Below are 5,992 nucleotides of genomic sequence, written 5' to 3'. Positions count from 1 at the left end.
TCACTGAGTTAGACAAGGCTGTGGTCCTAGTGTGATTGGACTGACTAGTTTTCTGTGAGTATGGTTTCAGTGTGTCTGCCCTCTGATGCCTTCTCGCAACACCTACCATCTTACTTGGTTTTCTCTTACCTTGGACGTGGGGTATCTCTTCACGGCTGCTCCAGCAAAGTGCAGCCGCTGCTCCTTACCTTGGATGTGGGGTAGCTCCTCTCGGCCACCTCCCCTGACCTCAGGAGTGGGGTAGCTCATCTCAGCTGCTGCCCTGAACTCGGACGTGGGGTAGCTCCTCTCGGCCACTCGTTCCCTTCTCCAGGGGATCTTCCCAACCCAGAGATGGAAGCCAGGCCTCCTGCACTGCTGGAGGATTCTTTACCAGCTGAGCAGCAGGGAAGCCCACTTACTGGTCAAACGTGAAAGATTCCCCCTAAAATCAGGCATGAGAATCACTGCTCCAGCATCACCACTTCTATGTAGATGCTGTCCTGTTATGTACAGGCTCGATAAAGGATTAGGTGCCACTGCAGAGCACAGACAACTATTAATATATTCAACATCCTGTGATAAAGCATAATGGAAAAGAATATGAAAAAGAATGTATGTTTATGTACAACTGAGTCATAAGTTTCTACAAGTCATTGCTTTATAGTAGAGATTAGCACAACATTGTAAATCAACTCTACTTCAATAAAATAAATCTAAAATAACATAATAATCATAATGAACATTGTCCTGGAGATCCTCAACAGTGCAAGTAAAAGAAAAAATACATAGAAATTGAAAGTAAGGAAATGCAAACATCTTTGTCGAGAACATGATTGTGAACAAGAAGAAACTGAAGGAATCCACAAGCAAATCTTTAGAATTAACTAGTGAATTTAGCAAAGTGCATATAATATTTCCATACGGTAGTAACAAACGATTAAACACTGAATTTTTAAAATGCCATTTATAACTGCACAGCAAACTGAACAGTTGATGACGGATGTACGTGGCGTCTGCGCTGGAGACCACGGCTCGTGGCTGAGGAGAATCACAGAGGGTCTAAATAAACGTGGGGATGCATCGCACTCGTGAGGTGAAGCCTCAGTACTGCCAGGCCCCCTTGCATTGGACCACAGATTCATTCCAGGTCCATCTCACCTTCTACTGTCATTTCTTACCAAAATGTACAAACTGATGTTAAAATTGATAGAGAAGATCAAAGGATACAGAGGGGCAAAGACCACGTCTGAGGGGCAGACCCCCCAGGACTCTCCGTAAAATGGCTGTGTTGTGGGCTCCTGGCCAACGAGAGGACTGAGGGGCCGACAGACGACACGGGCGGGCCACCCGATGCTGACGAACCGCGAGGGCACCGCGGAGGCAGCGAACGTCTGTGTTTCATAGGAGCTGATCCCTTTGAAGACATCGAATCTTGTGTCTACCTCACACCGTTAATGTAAAGGACCAATTTCCTAAACATAAAAGTAAAATCTATCCATCTTTCAGAAGAAAACTTACAGGATATTGTTACGACCTTGGGTAGGCAACAGTTTCTTAAATAGAACACTAAAATTCTGTGTCCTGGAAATCCTCAACAGAGAAAGAAAAGAAAAAGATACATAGAAATTGAAATTAAGGAAGTGAAGATATCCTTATTTGTAGGTAACATGATCATGCAAGTTTCTTTGTGGTTGATATATTGGACTTTTTTTTTTTTTTTTAAAGAACTCTGTTTCTCTCATTAAAAATGTGAGCCGTCTCCCACAAGCTCACAGATTTTCAGTCTACTCTGGATGAAGGGAACACCCTCAAACCATGCCAAGGAAGCCTGCACGTCTGTGGGAGAAGACAGTCCATTTGAAATTATAGATAAGGCCCTACAAGCTCTTCACAAACGAAGATACCCACATAGTTGAGGAGCATACAGCCAGGTGCTCAGAATTAATACCAATTAGAAAACTTAAAATCATGAGTCACTCACAAGAATGGCTCGATGACAAGGACAGGAAATACCAAGTGTTCACAAGGTTGTGGAGGAGCCGGGGTCCCTCCTCCCCTTTCCCTTTCGGTAATCACGCATTTGCTTCCTATGTCTGTGGGTCTATTTCTGCTTGGTAAACAAGTTCATTTGTCAGATTTCACATGTAGTATGTCTTTGACTTACTTCCCTACTTGAATGGGGGTGCAGCTGCTATCAGGTGACATGTGACAGTCTTTAGATCCAACCACACTGCTGCAAATGGCATTATTTTGGTTTTTTTATGGCTGAGTAATATTCCATTGTACACATGTACATATCTTTATCCATTCATCTGTCGACGGACATTTACATTGCTTCCATGTCTTGGATATTGTAAACAGTGCTGCAATGAACATGGGGTGCAAAAACATACTCCTATTTTAAAAAGAGATAGTGGACTGTAATTGGTCCAAAGCATTGTTGTTTTCTTTATGCAGAAGGTAAATGTCAAACATGGCTCAAATGTTAATTGTAACATTAGTTGAATTAAGGAAATGTTGTCTTCTTTCTATTTATCTCTATCTTCCAATCTTTTTTTTCCCAATTTTCCTTTAATGATTTCAGTTTGCAGTGAAAACTCCCCTGCCTTTCAAAAAATCCCCTTAACTTTTGAAATTAAGAAAAAAGATTTCAGTTCAGTCGCTCAGTTGTGTCCAACTCTTTGCAACCCCATGAACTGCAGCACGCCAGGCCTCCCTGTCCATCACCAAACTCCAAGAGTTTACTCAAACTCGTGTCCATCCAGCCATCTCATCCTCTGTCATCCCCTTCTCCTCCTGCCTTCAACCAGCATCAGGGTCTTTTCAAATGAGTCAGTTCTTCACATCAGGTGGCCAAAGTATTGGAGTTTCAGCTTCAGCATCAATCCTTCCAATGAACATTCAGGACTGATTTCCTTTAGGATGGACTGGTTGGATCGCCTTGCAGTCCAAGGGACTCTCAAAAGTCTTTGCCAACACCACAGTTCAAAAACGTCAATTCTTTGGTGCTCAGCTTTCTTTATAGTCCAACTTTCACATCCATACATGACTACTTGAAAAAACCATAGCTTTGATTAGATGGACCTTTGTTGGCAAAGTAATGTCTCTGCTTTTTAATATGCTGTCTAGGTTGGTCTATAGATTTTCTTCCAAGGAGTAAGCATCTTTTAATTTCATGGCTGCAGTCACCATCTGCAGTGATTTTGGAGCCCAAGAAAATAAAGTCTGTCACTGTTTCCATTGTTTCCCCATCCATTTGCCATGAGGTGATGGGACCGGATGCCATGATCTTCGTTTTCTGAATGTTGAGCTTTAAGCCAACTTTTTCACTCTCCTCTTTCACTTTCATCAAGAGGCTCTTTAGTTCTTCTTCGCTTTCTGCCATAGGGGTGGTGTCATCTGCATATCTGAGGTGATTGATATTTCTCCCGGCAATCTTGATTCCAGCTTGTGCTTCCTCCAGTCCAGCGTTTCTCATGATGTACTCTGCATAGAAGTTAAATAAGCAGGGTGACAATATACAGCCTTGACGCACTCCTTTTCCTATTTGGAACCAGTCTGTTGTTCCCTGTCCAGTTCTGTTGCTTCTTGACCTGCATACCAGTGGGTATATAGAGATATGCATATGTTTGCATGAGTTGATATCTTGTAATCAAGAACTATTTTATATTTCTGTTTTGAAAAATCAGCTTCAATTAAGATGTGTGTGGTTCAGGTGCACACATGTCCCCTAAGCGCACTTTCACAGCAGGCCACCTTGTGAAACAGATGCCACACTGGCTTTGCACGCTGTATAAGGAGCCTCTGCAAGCACAGTGACTTCATCAGCACACTTACTACCCACGACTTTCTAGGTCTCTGCTGGGGTCTCAAGAGGCTGAAGGCGACCTGTCAGCCGACTGTGGTCCGCCTGGAACCTGGGATCTGCTCCCGGGTCCCATCAGGGATTGCAGAGCTCAGCTCCTTGTGAATGTACAGCTCGGTCCCTTCTCTCTTGCTGGCTGTGGGCCAGGGTTTGCTCAGGGCCTGGCTGTACGCCTCCCTCCCTTTGCGGGCCTGCTAAGCATCTGCGGCTTCACCTTCTTTTAAGGGGCCACCTGATCAGGCCAACCCGGCTCACCTCCCTTTGATCAATTCAAGTTGGCATCTCAGAAACCAATCACTGGGGGGACCTCCCACGATATTCTGCCCCCCCCACACACACACATGGAAAAGCTGATTCAAACGGTGTACACTGGGGGCAGAGACAGGACCTTGGGTATCATCTAGAACTTTGCCTGGTGTAGCTGTTATGCTAAAATCTGCTGCTTTCCTACCTATATACTTACAAAGTATCAAAGCTTCTGCAAAAAAGCTTCTGCAGGTAAAAATACCTGCATTAAAAACAAAGGTCTCCGGTAATTACAGCTGACAGTGCTCTTCTGTGTTCCTTGTACAACAGGCTCAGAACTCAAGGGCCCTTGTCCATCTGCTGACTACCCATCGTCATCCTAGGCCCCCCAGGGGCTGGCCTGGGGTCTACAGTGGGTGCCTGAGGGCAGCTGCCGCCCATTCAAGCAGGGAGAGGTCGTCCATAGGAAGGATGCTGGACCCACTCTGGTCTCCCAAGAGTCCTGGTGGAGAGTGGGTGAGGGATACAGAGGTGGGGAGGGCAGGGGCTGATGTCTGTGGTTTGGGGAGGTCCCCTGGGATGAGGGCCTGGGGGCAGCGGTGGCCCCTGGGCAGAGGGGAACCATGGAGCCAGCCTTCTGGAAACACAAGCGTGGCCGAGGGTGAGGGTTGTCTGAGCCCCACCCAGGGAAAGGTGGGGGAGGGGCCAGGTGTGCCCTCAGCATCGTGAAGCTTAGACACCGCGTGCTCGGCAAACAGGATCCCAGATGCACCCCAGAGCTGGGGACGCAGGGCGGACTTGGTGTCTCTGGCCCAGGTCCTAGCCTGGGCGAAGCTGGGGAAGTCCCCGTTCCTGACCCGCCTTGTCCCTTCAGCCCCCAGAAGCTGAGGCCTGAGGAGGGGAGGGCCCCGGCGGGAACGAGGCCCAGGGCTGGCTCTGGGGGGTCATCGTGCCCGTGCCTGGATGTCCAGGGACCCAGGCAGGTCAGAAGCACGTGCTCATGGACAGGAGCTCACGGCGAGACGGGAACTTGATTTAGAAATGGAAAGCAAACCCCAAGAAGCAGGAGAAAATGGCCCCTTCCTGCTGCCATAGTAACAAAGAAGGGGGCGGAGGAAGGGGGAGCCGGGAGGAGAGTCCGAGGCTGGAGGCAATTACCTGCGGTCTGCGTCTTATCTCCCCAAGACCCCAGAGCTTCTGCCGACGGTTTTCACCCACAGCTGTCTGGCTGGAGGGGGCAGGCGGCTCTGAGCATCCTCTGAGCACCTCCCCCCAGGCCAGCCTGTGACAGGCCAGCCCATCCGAATCCCTCCGCCAGGCCCCTCCTGGGCTGCGCGGGCGTCCAGCTCTGCCCCCGCCATGCCGGCCCCTTCGGCCCGGCAGGTGAACCCCGTCCACACCCACGGACTCGGGGGCAAGTGCCGGGGATCCTCCTCCCTGGGGACCCCCGCCGCGAGAACTGCTCCGTGTCCCTCCCGGCGCCGATGCTCGTGTCCAGGGTCACGTTAGGGGACGGGCCTCCCGCAGCCCCCGGGGGACTGGAGGGGCGCTCCTTTTTACAGGGAGAATCCCAGCGACGGGGGAGCCTGGTGGGCTGCCGTCTATGGGGTCGCACAGAGTCGGACACGACTGAAGCGACTTAGCAGCAGCCACACACTCTGATCGGGTCGCAAAAGCAGAGTCAGCCATCCACCAGCCACAGCGCGGGCGCCCTGGGCCCCAGGCCCCGAGGAAAAGCCTGCTTCCTTCCAGGCAGGGGTGGTGGTCAGCTCTATGAACGGTGACCTCAGGGTCGAGCCGGGGTCCCCGCCTGGAAGGGTCAGGGATGGCATCTGAAGGTGAGGTGGGGTCAGCCAGGGTGTGCAAGGCAGACACGCGGCACCCAGACTGCGGGGCGGG

The sequence above is a fragment of the Oryx dammah genome, unplaced genomic scaffold (genome assembly GCF_014754425.2).
Source record: "Oryx dammah isolate SB20612 unplaced genomic scaffold, SCBI_Odam_1.1 HiC_scaffold_29, whole genome shotgun sequence".
NCBI classification, from domain to species: Eukaryota; Metazoa; Chordata; class Mammalia; order Artiodactyla; family Bovidae; genus Oryx; species Oryx dammah.
The sequence above is the reverse complement of the archived record's forward strand: the minus strand, read 5'-3'. Positions refer to the sequence as shown.